Below are 16422 nucleotides of genomic sequence, written 5' to 3'. Positions count from 1 at the left end.
GCCTATGACTTTTTGGTCCCTAGGTTTCCAGATCAAGGGGAATTGTATCTACACCTTTATAGAAACTCTTGCGTATTGCTCAGAAATCCTAGACATGCTTTGACATGGAGAAAATATCATAAACTAAGGCACAGATCTAGGACCAACTAAAGAAAGATAATTGCAACACGTGACAGAAAAGGGCTAAGCTATTTTTACATTAGGAACACCTACAAATCAATAAAGAAAAGTTCAGTGCCACAATTAAATGATGTTGAAAGGCTGTGAAGAGTTACTGTGTTAGTCTAGGTCCTCTGAGGAGTAGGTATCAAGACAGGATTAAATGTGCAAGGGGAAATGTGCTAGAGAGTAAAGGAGGAAGGAGTGGGCAGAGGCTGGGACAGGCCTCAGATCACAATGTGAGTCCGATGCTAAGTGAAGGAGAGAGGAAAGGAAGTTTGAGTGTAGGCACCCTAAACTCTGAAGCAGTCTAGGGGAAACTTCTGCAAGGTTGCTGGGAGTCCCAACGTTGCCATCTGAGGAGTCCCGAGGAATAGGCCTGCCATACTGAGCTCTTGGCTGGGAGCAGGGGACAACAGCTGTGGCCCTTGGTCAGTTACTTCCCTGGCGTTGGAGGTCTTCAAGAGACAGTGTTCTGGTCACCACTGCTAACGGACAGATGTTAAACACATTAAGAGATGGTCAACTTCCCTCACGATAAATGGGTATCAAGAGAACGCAATGACAAACATTCTTTTTCATCCCTTATACAGGTAAAAAAAAGTAAAACTATTGGACAATACGCTACATTGACAGAGATGGGGGAAACAGCTTTCTCACCGCCCACTTATAAGAATGTACACTGATACAACCTTCCCAGAGGCCATTTCCTTATCTCTAAAAGTCACAAATGCACGTATATGCCTGTGGCCAGCAATTTTGTCTTTCGAATGCATCCCATAGACACATTCATGCACGGACAGGCACAGAGTGGTGTGTCCCAAGATATTTACTTAAGCAAAAACTATACTAGTGATAGATTGGAGACAAATGCCCATCAGTTAGGAACCAATTATATAACTATGTCTAGCTATAAAACTAAATCTGTGCCTTTAAAATAATGAGGCATGTAATGATGAGGCACACTATATAAGATAATAAGTTTACGTTAACAAAGATGCAAAATAATGGTAAAATATGCTAACATTTGTGTTTCAAAAAAGAAAGTACTATACACACAGCACTTGTAACTCTGGAAGGTCAGGTGAGGAATGATTGACAGTGTCTGCCCCTGGGGGCACATCCAGTGGGGGAACATTAGGAGGCAGGAAGGAGAAGGAGGCTTAACTTTTCACTCTTTTAGTATTCTCCAAATGTTTTATCATGAGTGTATATGACTAATAAAAATTAACAATTAAAATATAAATAATAAGTAAAAAAAAGCACCTTTCCCTCTGTCACCTACGGCCACAATTTATCAAATTCATTTCTTATCATCGTATTATATGGGCATATGATATGTCCTCAGCTGGCATTAGTGCATATTATTAAATTGAAAGAGAGGAGAAGTGAAATGTTATTTCAGCTACACTGGAATCTTGTGCTAGCAATAACAATTTTTGCTATTTTGGGAAGATTTGCCTTTTACCAGAATCTGCCCTATAATGAACAGTGCTGTAACAATCTAGAGAGAAACCCAATACAGTATTATAATTAAGTTTTGGGACATGGTTTTAAGCTTTCATTATCAGTCTACAAAATATATTTTTGAAAACAAAACCAAACTCCAGTTTCTCTAGGTCACTTGTTAGTATGAAGAATGCAGTGTGACAAACTTCTACCATTTTCAAGGAAAATCAGAAAAAAACCCATTATCTTTTAAAGGGATGGCCATTATTTGCATCTGTGTCTTCACACATATATTCTTGGTGCTTGTCTGCACCTCTGAGATACGGTATTCCAGAATCACAGAACTGAATGGATCTCAAAGAAGGATCTCTATGTCTTTGCCCTCTTATTTTACAGGTGAAAAAACTGAGGCTCAGAGAAATTAAACTAAATTGATTTCTTAAGGTCAAAAAGCTGGAAGAAAGGTCAAATTTTTCCTACTTTTGGTATCAGAATTCTTCACATAAGCATGGCCCTTTCTTCACAAATGCAGTGTCTCTGATTGCTTCTGACCACACTGCCCAGGAGCTCAGGAACTCCTTTCAGTGGGCTTCAGCGCATGCTCTTCCCTACCCCACTCTTATGTGTTCCTGGAGACACCACCCGTTGGTGCACATTTGCTGGTGGTCCAGATAGTAAGGTTGGCATGAAGAATGGAGAGAGCTTATTTTTCTCCATTTTAAAATTTATCATGACCCTCTTCTTCTCACAATTACCATGAGCGTATTGATTTCAATTACTTCTGTCTATTAAGTTTCCCCTAAGTTCAGAAGCCAGCCTGGTAATTAACTGTTCTGCTTTCTTCTCGCTGGCAGTATTGTTAGAGTTCCTGCCACCCTTGGTCCCAAACTGGGATCTGTGCTCCTCCATGGACCTGCCCTTGCGAGTCCAGACACAGGTGGGGCTCCTGTCTCCAGTGGTGTTCCCTATTTGGTTGCAGACATGGGAGCGGGAAAAGGAGGTCTCAGACTGTCGGACAATGTCCCTCTTCATGAAGAGCCCCAAATCTGTCTGTATGCTGATAAGTATTATGGTGATTTCCAGATGGCTTATGTAGGATTACCTGATACCAAAAACTGGTGATGGCATAATATCAAACTGTCCCTTTGTAGTTCCTCAGTAAGTTTAATACTTTGGAGGGGCGCCGCCGCTTAAAACAAAAGTGCGCAGCCAGTATTTTCTTCTGCTTTCATTTCATTCTGGATCCCAGAAAAGGTAAAGATGCTCCTCAGTGGTTTATTGGGCAAGTAAAATCTAATCTCCCAGAAGAATGTATGTGAGGCTTAGGGTGTTAGAATAAAATTTTTGAGACTCAACTCCCAAAGTGAATGTCTGTACTTATGCAGATTTAACTGACCAAATTTCTCCTTGGGTTTGTAGTCACAGTATAATAGTTACTCAGCATAATAATGGCAATTCTGGACTTTGTTTGTAGATAATCAATTAATAATTGGGTGAGAGCCGTGACAACAATCCTTTTAGATTAAGTAAAAATCCATGGGTTTTTCTGGGGCCTATTATTGAGTGCAATCCATTTTTTTAATGAAACAGCTAAATACTTCAGTATGCCTTTAGTGATGTTCAGAAGCTCTGTACTTACTGATGAGACGGGAAAGTTGTCTGTGCTCACCTGGATAAACAGGGGGAGAGTGCCCAGGCCCATCTGTTCCCTACGTGTCGAGTGTCCTTTCTGACTGCTCTTCCCTCCTGAACACTCCCGTCTGCCTCACAGACTCTCTCTTGGGTACCTTGAAACCTCTGTAATAAGAGTTTATTTCCTGAGGATTGTAGCCATGACTGTCAGTCAAAGCTATGGATTTAGTTTGCTTGTGATTTTGTGCTCTTGCCTGGTTGATCTGGGAGAGTTTGACTTGAGTGAAAGCTGAACTCCCATCTGGAGGGCTAGAGCCACGATAACTGGGTCAGTGAACTCGGAGGAGTTATTATTTGAAAAAAATTATGTAATCGGATGACTGTCTTCTTTTACCTGCTCCTGGATAATAGTTTCGAGCAACCATCACATGGCAGGCTGATAGGGTGCACTTTGTGCCCCCTGTCTTATGTTTAGCAAGACATCACTGGGCGAGAGAAACAGAGGGATGCACTAAAGCATGACACAGATTTGCAGCATTGCCGTAGGCTTTTAGGCAGAAAGGGGTGATATACTGTGGACCCATTGTTGGCACAGTTAAACAGTTTACTTATTCGATCTTTATGTAGTGAGTACATAGTATTCGCATATCAACCTTATAAGACAGATGAACTGTAGGTTTCCTGCCCTCAAGGAGAACATATCTGGGAGTGACTCAGTCTTATCAAAGACGTGGGCTCTCTGTGAAGCAAATGAACTGAAGTGGGAACAATGACAGGGCCTGTGAGCAGCTGTCACACAAATGAGCCAGAGGAGATTACATTCATGTACTCAGAACAGACTCAGGTCACATGTAAGAATGTGTAGCAACACGACTCACAGCTGGATTTTAAGAGCAATTATGCAACTATGACAATACTAAGCAATATCTGACTTCCCTTTACATTTGAGACCTGAGAAATAGAAATATGTTACCTACCTCCTGTCACAGCGATGCTCAATGGTGTGTCTGTGCAACAGCAGAACAATCCTTTAAGGGAGGGAGGGAGTGACAGTCATTGACAAAATTTGCTTGGAATTAATTTTCTGCAGCTCCCTAGTGAGCACATGCATTTTCTATTTCAAGATCATTGTTGCAGATCAAAGAAATGTAGGATAAAATGGGGCTGTAGTCAATACGCGTTAAACATAACATTATACTTTCAGGGGAAAAAATGTTCATATTTGTTCCAAAGAAGGCTATATAGAGACTGAAGTTGCTGGTAATGAAACATTAAATGTTTGAGCACGAACCCACCTTGAGATTGTTTAATAATGCTGCATTCTGAGGCCTGATGGCTGCAGGTGTCTGATGTAGGGTTATTGCCAATGTTCCTCCTCTAGAAGATGGTGCTCCTGGGAAGAATAAACAGGACTAGGAAATAAGATTTTTTTAAAGCAGTTTCCTTGAAGTTACTCACAGTTTATCCTCTGAAAGGATTGCTTTAGAGGAATAAACAGGATGCTAAATAGGGTCTAAATGCAAGTTTGGTATTACCAAATGACCACAAACTGGTAAATTAGATAAAAGAACATCCCTGAGTCAGACTGCCAGACTGGCTTTGAATCCTCTCTCTTGACACTTAACTAGCTGTGTGACCTTGGCCAAGTTACTTAACCTCTCTGCACCTCATAAGGTCTACCTCATAAAAGTTGTTGTGAGAAGTAAATAAGTTAGTAATAACTCAAGTTTTATGTTCAGTACTCGTTTAAGATGTGTTGGCAATAGTCCCAATTACTCCTGCCTTACAGCATGAGCTCAGGAAGTACTTGTGGTTGTCACGATCTCAAGCCTGAGCCCTCGGCTATGATATCGTGCCGAGGGCCACCGAGCTGCCTGTTTGTTAGTGGCTGCTTGACTTTGTAACCACAGAAACATTTTTTAGTGGCTGTGGAATAATTATGATTCCTTACATGAGGGCCAAGGCTAATTCCTAAGATCTCTGCTTCTTTCCCAAATGCTATATGTTGGATAAATGTCTATTTATTTACTTGGCATATAATTTATTCCTGATTTCCAAAAAGGACTGAGAGTGTTGATTAGAGGTCTAAGCCCCCCAGCTGCTTTGGCATTTCCTGGGTGGTCATTTCCCAGTTGTCTACAGAGACCTCATTGTTCTCTGCTACTACTTGGCTGAACAAGCATGGCACATTCATTTCCTTGTTGGAGGCAAATCTGTGGCGGGTTTGCTGAGTATGGGACTTCTGTTGAAATTCTGTCTAAAGGATCTTCTTTTGCCTCCCACAGATCATAATTGTACTGATATCAGTGTGTTCTCACGCAAGAGCTACCTCCCCTCCCACCAGGACTGCTGCTATTTCCTTAGCACCTGCTATGTGCATAGGAAAAAATATTCTTTTACCTTCAGAATATCTATTTCCGAATCAGAAAGTATTGCATGTCACATCTGCCCCTTGTCAAGTACCAATGGAACTTTTAGACCCAATGGAACTTTCTGAAAGTTCTGTGTTGAAAAACAAAACCAAGCAACATTTAAGACAGTGAATTTCTCTGCCTCCCCTTGTAGAAAATACCCAGGTATACCAGGGTATTTTCTGGGTATTCTGGGTACTCTGGTATACCAGAGTACCAAGAGTAAGGCAGCCCAAGAAAGAGGGAAGAAGCTTGGTGCTCGGCTGCCTTATTATCAGAGGCTGTGTGGGGACAAGGGGTAGGGCTGCCCTCCATTCCCCTTGGTTTGTGTTTCACACCCGCGGCAAGGAGACTGAGGGTTCAGACCCTGCCTGCCATTCCGTGCTCTATCTCCTTCCCAGTTCTTGGGGAATCCAGGGATTTCAGACTGCTACTTCTCTAGTCAATCCGAACCTTATTAGGTTCTGTCCTTCTGCCGTCTCCAGGACAGTCATTGAGAAATAAATAACGTCCCACTGCCATCTTTTCTGACAGTCACCAGAAAAATGAACACTGTTACACTAGTTACATCGGTCCCTTTAATTGTGGGGTAAGCACATGTCCATGTGAATGTATGAGCTGGGAGAGGAAAGGATCAATATATATACTTAGGAAAGGATGTGACTAACCCTTATGCTGCTTCTAATAAATCTAGGCACCTTAGCTATTAGCTGTTTCCGTTGCTGTTGTTCCTCTGAATAATCTAGGATAGTAGATGTTGACTGGAGACCACATATACTATATTGTTCGGAGTATATGACGCACTGGACCATAAGACGCACCTAGGTTTTAGAGGAGGAAAATAGGAAAACAAATTTTGAAGCAAAAAATGTGGTCCTGCTCCTGCCTCCTGTGACCCCATTCCACCACCGTGCCCTCCCCCCTCCATGAGCCAGGTAAGCTACATTCAGACTATAAGATGCACCCCCACTTTCCTCCTAAATTGGGGGGGGAAGTGCTTCTTATAGTCTGAAAAATACGGTAATCAGTTTATCCATTATACTACTGATGGGTCAATTTGAGTGTTTCCAGTAAGAAATATTTGGAGGTTGGCAGATAAAGTAAAAGTATACCAACATGCTTGGGTTAAAACAAATCACCATCAGATTATGGAAAGAGGAAGGAAAGGGAGAACTGCACCTTTATTTTATTTCTATAAAAAACTATGAATTTTAGCATGGTGTAAGTATTGGTTATCTTAATAAAAAATAAATTTACCCCAACAGGGTGTGGGCACATGCTTGGGCTGTATCTCAGTGGCTTCCCCTAGTTTTACTCATTAGAAGCCATGAAGCCGGGGCTCCTTGTCAGCTTCCCAGCATCTCTTCCCCTCGTCAAGTTGAGATTCTTGTCAGAACCACCCATGGGCAGCTGCTGGCCTTCAGCTGCTGTGAGGCCCAATGTCAAGGACCTCCTAGTTTCCACTGATCAGGCAAGGAATTCAAGGGGACTGTCACACTCTGTAGTTTAAAATCAGAACTGACCGAGGGCATCCAGGCACAGGAAGCAGGAGGTGTTGGAAAATGCTGTATTAGATTACTGCCAGCCACCAAAGTTGGGATGGGAAGGAAGGGTACCTGTAATGTGTCCTTTCAGCAAGGAGCCTTCCCCTGAGAGTGTCAATCACTGTACGTTGGCCATTCCACGTGGCATTATTAACAGGTGTTAATAGCCTCTTTGCTGGCTCATTTGTTTTGCTCTGATTGTTGGGTTGTGATATGGATATTATTTTATACAGGTACATTACCTTGTGTTGTTGCTTAGAACTAACAGATCTACTCATTTAATTACAAACTGTTTAGCCTTACACTTAAATGGAGAGGGAGAGAATACAAAAATGAAAACAAAAGCTGTGTGGGAACAGGCGTTAGGGAGAAATGATGGGAAGATCACTGGGCCAGGAATCCCAAGGTTTGGGTTTGAGTCCTGCTTTCCAGTCTCCCATCTGCCTGGGCTGGGCCAAGGATACCTTAGGCCCTGTCCACTGCTTGCTTCACTCTGTGAAGTCCCTGTGTCTTTTTTCTATTCTCTTGTCAGGCCACAGGCTAACCCTCCTGTTTTGAATCCTTACAATTTTTCTCGGCCAGGGGCAGGGTCAATTGTTTTGCCCTCCCTCCCTTGCTTCTTTCTTTTTCTTTTTCTCCCTTTCTTTTCTCTGCTTTCTTTTCTTTTTTCCCTTATTATCCTTTCTGAAGGCATTTAAACAGCTGAAGGGGAAGTGAACCCACATTTATTGAGGGTCTTCTATTTGCTGGGCACTTGACCTATATCCTGCCACTGAATCCTTGCAACAATGCTAAATGATGGGACTGTTTTCATTTTTTCCACATTTTTATTTCATTTTAAGGAGGAGGAACTGAACATAAGCAATAGTAAATACCTTTGCTAAGATCACATGGTTAGTATTGGCAAACCTACATCTAAGTCTGTGCTCTTCCCCGCGTGGAGCACTGCCTCCCTTCGACAGTATCCTGCCCCTGGGGTTCCCACTGCTTTGAAGAGCTGACCATGTTGAGGTTTTGTTGTGTAGGATCTCGGTGCCTCACACAGAGCCCTTCTCTCTTCACTGCTCCTAGCTATACACTAAGGTAGACAGTTCCAGCTTTCTTCTCAGCCTCTCCAGAATAACAAGGGGTTCTTTCATGTGTAGACATCAGGATTCTTAACCTTTTACAGATCATGGAGGTAGATAATCTGATAAAAGTTATCCTCATGAATTCACACACACACACACACACACACACGTTTTCATACTTTTGCATATAATTTTAGGGGATTCAGAGACCTTCCTGAGGTCTAACTCTGGACTCCTGTTAAAGGTTGCTTGATTGGGAAGTTGACTTTTCACTGGCCCTTGCCTGGAAAAATGTCCAATTTTCTCTCTTCTGGGCAGGCAAAGTAATTCATTTTTCAGCACCAAGCAGGGAAGGGCATGGTGTCCCTGCCTCATACCTGGTGAAGTCTTTCTAGATTGATGTTGGCGTGTGTGTACCTGGCTTCCTTGGACCAGCGAGCTCAGTGGAGCAATTAACTAAAGATGATCAATATGCCTGGGGTTTGTTTCTGTGCCCCACTTTCACCACCCGAAATACTGGCATGATTCTTGTTTTTTCTGCTTCTCGGGGTGAAAGAATAATAGGATAAGGTATAAGAGTACTTGGAAAGTAAAGCTCCCTGACAGTGTGTCACTGAGGAAAGCCCTCTGGGCTTGGCCATTTTTTGCATGGCCTCTCATTCCAAGACTTCTTCTTGAATCATCTTGATTCAAAACAGCTGCAGCTGACATTTCTCAAACTTTCTGAAGGAAGGGAAAAATTGGTATTCTACCGGAGGCTTAGCTAAGGACCAGCGTCCGCTGATGTACTTCCCAGCTGCTCAATCCTTTCATTTTAAATGCACTCTAAGGCTTACATTGGACAGACCTTTCCATTTTGCATTTTTCTCTGAGAGCTATTCAGTGCTGCTGGCAAATTTATAGCTGGCTGGTTTGGTTAATTAGAAAAAAAGTCTCATGCTTGAAGATTATGTAAGCCATGGAGCATTGGTAAGCATCTCTCAGGTTTCACTGTCAACCCAGGGAAATATGACACCTGTCCTCAGAATGCCTGGCAGTATTTTATGCTATGAATTTGAAGTTTGGGATATGTCACGGTTGTCTCCCTGCTGTTCAGCTAGGTCTAGAGACACAGTGCTACCCGAGCCGTAACACGGTCTTATTATAGGAATGGCTCTGGTGTCTTCAACAGAGTGAGCCACTCTGACTCATTTTCTCGTTGTGATGCAAAAGATACTTGCAACTTTAATGCTATCTTTGCTGCCTGTTGGACTAATCATTTGACTTTGCACTAATGAGATTAAACCCAGCAGGGGCAGATATTTTCCTTTTTAATTTTCATTCCTGTATTTAATTGGCATTACACACACATAATGAGACTAGAAAAAAAACACCCTGTAGCAATCTGTTCAATACAAATAACTCGGGCAGATGCAGCCAGATGTATCCATGGTGACCTTCTTGACTCTCTTACTGCTCACCCATTAGGGAAGATGGCCCAGAACGCTTAACTCCCTGTATGCTGAACGTGTCCAAGATGTACTTTCTCCCTTACTTCTCCCTTAAGAAAGGACACCTACCCAAGTGCATGTGTTTCTCCTTATTGGGAGTTGTTTGCTCAGCATCTGTGTAAGCGAGGTGTAGCGTGGGGTTCTGAGTGGGTGTTGGTTCCTGGTGTTTGTGCAGGCTGACTGCCCTGTGGCTCCAGTGTGGAAGACAGAGATGTTCTAATCAGCTCCCAAGGCTCCATCTTTAGTAAATATACTCAGTGGAGGAGAAATATTGAACCACACAAGAAGCCAAAACAGGTAACCCACATGAAAGCTTCCTTCTTGTGTACCAGGTTTCTGTATCAAAACCAGACTTCTCTTCTGAAAAAAGGCACTATTTTCAGGGACATTCGGAGGATGAGGAGGTCCTCCTCTGTAACGGGCCGCAGTGGTTTTAATTCTTCAGTACCTTTCCCTGATTGAGGATCCCAGGATCAGTTCCTTAATCCCCTGGTGTCCAACTGAGAGCATCATCACATGGCCATGACCATGGGGCTTCCTTCAAAACACTCTAAGTCGTCCTTTCTTCCAAAACATGTCAGGTGATAATCATTCTGAACTCCACCTCCCATGGAACAGATTGGGTGATTCTACAATGTATCCTGGAACGTTCCTTTGTTTATACAGCAGGTGGAACATGAAAGTTTCCATGCCTGTGTTATGCAGGACATTAACATGAGGTTGTTCACTTTGCCATTGAAAGAAAGGTGCAAAGGAAGGAAGTCTCCCTTCACCTCATAGGAGACACCTTTGAGACTTCCTCTTGTCAATGCATTTACTTATTTTTGTTTCTGCTGCTACCACCATGACCAAGCACCCACCTAAAATTCAGGACCAGGGTAATAATCATCCAGTCATCCTCACTTTTAGAGTTCTTGCCCTTTTGCTGTTCATTTCAGTAGCTAGATTGCTGTTTTAGAAACACAAGTCAGATCAGTTCACTCTAACATTTGCTACCTTTCAATGGCTTTCCAATTGTACTTGAGCAAAACAAAACAGAAACCAAACCCAATCCAAACCCACACCCATTAAACCCTGACCACAGCTTGCAGGGCCGTGTGATCTGGAATCTGGCCCTTGCCCACTGAGATGCCAACATCTATTGTTTGGATTATTGCCATAGCCACCTCTTCACTGGCTTCATTTCACTCTTAGATGAAAACAGCGTCAGCATCTCTCCCTGGCTCTGCATTGTCTGGCTGTGATTCTCTAGCCTCATCTCCCACTGCACTTCCCCCTGTGCCTGTGCTCCAGCCACAGCCAATTTTAATTCCCTAGCACTGAATCTCTTCCTGCCCGGGACGCTGTACCTGCTTGTGACTTTATCTGGAACATTCTCTCCTCTCTTCTCATCTGTTATCTTGTCAGCAGGTTATGTAGTGGTTCTCCGGAGCAGCTTTCCTGGCTCTCCAGGTCACGTGATATGCTTTGTCCTATGGGCTTATAGGACTGTGGTCCCTTCCTATTTACCACTTGCTACAAACCTCCGTCTATAAAATGACCCTGGTGATACTTTCCCCATGAGAAATCTAATTTTGTTTTCAAACAAAATGAACAAGTAAACTTTAAGAGATATCTTGAAACAGTTAAGAGTCTAATACAATTAATTTATTTGTACAACATGTTTTAAAGCCCATTACATATGTGTATAGTGTGAATTTACACATGCCATTTTTTACTTTCATTTTTTCCATGCTTTTCACATTCATCTTTGCCATTGAGCCTTCGTCTTCACTAAAACCACTGTTTGAGTTCTCTAATGCACTTCTGTGAGGCATATCCCCTTCACTTGTGTCTGAGTTGTTTGAGGTACACCTCTTTTGAATCACGCATGATGCTGTCACTGGAAATGTGTTCCAAGCCACTAGAATCCATCTGTGTAACATTAGGACATTAACAAAATTTTTTTTTGGTCTGGAGAGTATATGTTTATGATTGCCATACTCTAGTCACTCACTGTATCACTTTAAAAGTGACCTTTAAAAACCTTGTTTACAATGACATCCAACATTTGCAATTGTTAGGTCATCCCCTCTGGGAAAATTACTAAATCTTTGTTAAATTCTGTTCCTTCTTTATTACCAATTATGTCTGTTCTAGGTTAATTTGCTGAATGACAATTTAGTGACCAATCAATTTGCTTAATTTACCTGTTTCTTTTCACTAATTTTAGTCGACAGACTTTTATTTTGTCTTCCTAAAAGCATTTTAAGGAAGATGAAACTGATCTCTGCCTTGGTTCCCTGCTACTTGAACTAGACACGTTGCCACTTCAGCATCTGCTTTCCTCTCCCCCACATGATATTTTTCTGAATGGGACCTTCATTTTCTTTGGTATCCATCCCTCCTTCACAGCCGTGGGTCCCTGGGAGGCTGAGCCCGTCTCCATTATGTCTGTTACCTTGCATAAGGTAAAGTGAGCCCAGGTACAGATCAAGAAAGAGAAACTAGAAAGAGTTTTACAGTTTTGTTAGAACTGCTGTTTTGTGAGGAGAGCACAGTGGACACTCAGGGGAAGGTTCCAGACACTTCAGGACTCACAGACAGGGGGTGGGACTGTGGGCCAGTGCCTTTGTTTTGGTTTCCATGGGCGTGAATGGGAAAGGCAGGGTAGGCAGGGTAGGCAGGGTGGGCAGTCTTAGGATTGGCTCCCTACGCTTTAAAAGTGGTGGTGCCCCCATGATATGATTTGGGGCTATCTAAAGTTTCCAGTTGTTTTGGGGAGAGCCAGATTTTATTTGGGGAATAACTAGTAACAATTTTGTAGGTGGCAAGGCACTGATTTACAGAAATTAAAAGAATGGTTAATATAATCCCCACTTGAGAGTCTAAACCATATATAGCACTCCCCTGGCAATGTATGACACAGTTTGCTCGGTGCCCCCTTAGACTGGGAAAGACTCAGAGAGCATGACCCGGCCATCTGAGGATATGCAGGTTTGCAGACTTCACACTGCATGCCCGCATGGAATACGGAGACCCAGGCGAGGCAAACTACATCTCAGCAGAGGCCGATGTGGGCAGAGAATTTTCATGAACAAGATGTCCCATTCCTTCTGATGCCAGCAGACCACACACAGACCATAGATCACCCCCAGGAAGAAAGGAAGGAAGAGGAGGAGTGGGAAGGGATATGGAATGCATGTTTATGCAAATGACCCTGTGGGTGGGGGAATGGGGCTAAACATCTAGGATGGCGCAATTCACTTGAATTGACACGATCAGGTTTCCAGCACGAGGGTCTAAAAGCTAAATTGAAATGTTCAGAGATAAAGAAAACAGACTGTCAAATTCATCCCTCTTCTGGAACAAATATTCTAATTTGACATCTTTCAATGGCATTTTATGCAGAAGTTCATTGGCACATTTCTCCTTTGTAAGTTCAGTGTTTCAGTTGGCTCTGCCTATACATTGGCCTGCTCACTGTTCCCTTAGCATGTTACCTCTTCTGGGTACTGTCAGAATTACAGGGGTCTAAGCCTACAGTGAATTGTGTCACATTGGATATATTGACTTGCATGTAATAAATGGAAATTGACTAAAGGTGGCCTTTCAAATGATATATCTTTATATTGGATTATTTGACCTGAAAATACCAAGGTAAAATTACTAGACTAAAAAGCCACAGTATTTTAACCTCTATGCAGATGTTAGAGATGGTCTGCCAATCACTTTACAGGCACGGATGCTTGCAAGCCCTTCCTCTCTTCCCTCTTCTCTCTCTCTTTCTTGTTCTCTCTCTCTCACACCTGGGTGTAGTGTGACAGTACTCCTAGAGCACATACTGCTTTTCCCATTTTTACATTGTCACTTAAATTTTTTTATTATTATTTTTTAATTTTTATTCAGTTACAATTGTCTGCATTTTCTCCCCATCCCTCCACCCCACCCCAGCCAGTCCCACCTCCCTCCCCCACCTCTACCCTCCCCCTTGATTTTGTCCTTGTGTCCTTTATAGTAGCTCCTATAGACCTTTTATATTATATATTGAAATGTTCCAAAGGATGTAATTTTCAGTATTTGGTAAATATTGACAACTTAAAATAAAACTTCTAGATGATCTTTTAAATGTATCCAACAAATGTGAACTTCATAGTAATTTGATTCCTGCTATTATCTTTTTCAAAAATGAATGAAGCTCTTTTTTAATGGTAGGAAATCTTGCATCATTTCTTCTTGTCCTAGCAATCATTTTTCTATTTCACTTTCTACACAGAAATGTGTTCTAATGTGATATATTATTGTCTGAAAGTCTTTTACCTCATCATACTTCTCTAGAACAAAAATAACTATGTAAATTTAAATTAAAAAAATTCCTATTGACCTTAAGTATCTTAAATGTGAGTATTCTCCATCTAGATTGAGTTATTACAATCATGCATATTCAGTGGATCAAACAACATGCATTTATTACAAATTATGATCAATCATTGCACACAAAATTAAAATTTTTATTGAGAATGCATTCCATAATGAAATAGACTGGGGAGATTGTTAAAATGCCTTGCTTAAGAACATAGAATGGGGTAAAGAGAGCCTATTAAATAAGTGGTGTTGGGGAAATTGGACAGCTAGATGCAAAAAATGAAACTAGACCACTTTCTACACCATATACAAGAATAAACTCTTAAATGTAAGACTCGAAACCATAAAACTCCTAGAAGAAAACATAGGCAGTAAAATCTCTGACATTTCTCATAGCAATATTTTTTTCTGATACGTCTCTCAGGCAAGGGAAGCAAAAGAAAAAAATAAATAGGGAGGGACGGGGGTTTGGCTGGGGTGGGGTGGAGGGATGCGGAGAAAAGCCACACAACTGTAATTGAATAACAATAAAAAATTAAAATTAAAAAAAGAAAAAATAAATAGATAAACTATATCGACCTAAAAATTTTTGCACACAAAAGAAATTATCAACAAAATGAAAAGACAACTACTGCATGGAAAAAAATATTTGCCAATGATACATCTGATAAGGGGTTAATATTCAAACTTTATAAAGAACTCATATTGTTCAACAGCACCCCCCCAAAAAACCCCAATCAATCCAATTTAAAAAATAGGCAGAAGACCTACATAGTCACAGGACCTGTACATTCTCCAAAGAGGACATAAAGATGGTCAATAGACATATGAAAAGATGCTCAATGTCACTAATCATGAGAGAAATGCAGGTTAAAACCGTAATGAGATATCACCTTACACCTGTCAGAATGGCTATCATCGATAAATCAACAAACAACAAGTGTTGGTGAGGATGTGGAGAAAGGAGAACTCTCCTTCTCTGTTGGTGAGAATGCACATTGGTGCAGCCACTATGGAAAACAGTATGGAACATCCTAAAAAAATTGAAAATATAACTGCCTTATGGCCTAGTGTTTCCACTTCTGGGTACCTATTTGAAGAAACTCAAAACGCAATTTGAAAGAATATATGTGCCCCTATGTTCAGCGCAGCATTATTACAATAGCCAAGATTTGGAAGCAACCCAGTGCCAATCAATAGACAAGTGGATAAAAAAAATGGTGGTACATATATAAAGTGGAATATCAGTTGGCCGTAAAAAAGAATGAAATCTTAACATTTGCAGAAGGATAGATGGATCAATAGAGTATTATGCTAAGTGAAATAAATCAGAGAAAGACAAATACCATATGATTTTACTTATATATGTAATCTAAAGAACAAAAGCAAGCAAAATTGAAACAGACTCATAGTTACAGAGAACAGATGGATAATTGCTAGAGGGTGGGGGTTTGGGGGACTAGGTGAAAAAGTGAAGGGATTAGGAAGTATAAATTGGTAGTTACAAAATAGCCCTGAGATGTAAAGTATAGCATCGAGAATAAGTCAATAATATTGTAGTAACTTTGAGGTCTGTCCAGAAAAGGTCAAGCCATTGTTAATATAATGAGAATAGTTCGTGTGACATCAATGTAAGCTGGCAGCCAAGGACAGTGAACTGGAATGCACGTGCATGAACAATGATGACTTCACTGTACTAGTCAGTGGGGGCGGTAGATGCCATTGAGTGAGCATGTGTACTGTGTGGCCATTGTATTCAAAATGACTGTGCAAGTAGAGCAATGAATCTGCATCAAATTTTGTATATGTATTTTATTTTTTTATTGTTCAATTACAATTGTTCCAGTCTTTCCCCTGTTGCTCTCCCCTGCCCCATCCCCACCCCCCGCTCCCACAGTCATTCCTCACCCTGTTATGTTTGAACATTCCTCCATAGAAACCATTCAGATGATTCAGAAGGCCACAGCTATGGGCAATTGGTGATTGGCAGCTTCATCACCACAACACACCCGCTCATGCATCGCGTCTCGTGCAGAGTGTTTTGGTGAAACAGCAAATCACCCAGGTGACTCAGCCCCCTACAGCCCAGATTTGGCACCCTGACACTTTTGGCTTTTCCCAAAACTAAAATCACCTTTGAAAGGGAAGAGATTTCAGACCACTGATGAGATTCAGGAGAATACAATGGGGCAGCTGATGGCAACTGGGAGAACTGTGTGAGGTCCCAAGGTGCCTACTTTGAAGAAGACTGAGATGTCATTGTCCTATGTACAATGTTTCTTGTATCTTGCATCTTCTTCAATAAATGTCTCTATTTTCATAT

At 41.5% G+C, this 16422-nt stretch overlaps 1 long non-coding RNA gene across 1 annotated transcript; it reads right to left on the bottom strand.

Annotated features, from left to right (window-relative positions):
- Positions 1 to 4216: 4216 nt before the first annotated feature.
- On the bottom strand, positions 4217 to 11184 carry LOC123480850 (uncharacterized). Its single transcript, XR_006656982.1, has 3 exons — positions 11105 to 11184; positions 4536 to 4633; positions 4217 to 4268 (listed from the first exon to the last, which is right to left on the bottom strand). It is a non-coding gene; the product is annotated as an uncharacterized lncRNA (long non-coding RNA).
- Positions 11185 to 16422: the final 5238 nt, after the last annotated feature.

This window comes from Desmodus rotundus, chromosome 1 (assembly GCF_022682495.2).
Source record: "Desmodus rotundus isolate HL8 chromosome 1, HLdesRot8A.1, whole genome shotgun sequence".
Lineage (NCBI taxonomy): Eukaryota > Metazoa > Chordata > Mammalia > Chiroptera > Phyllostomidae > Desmodus > Desmodus rotundus.
This window is presented reverse-complemented; position numbering and strand designations above follow the sequence as displayed.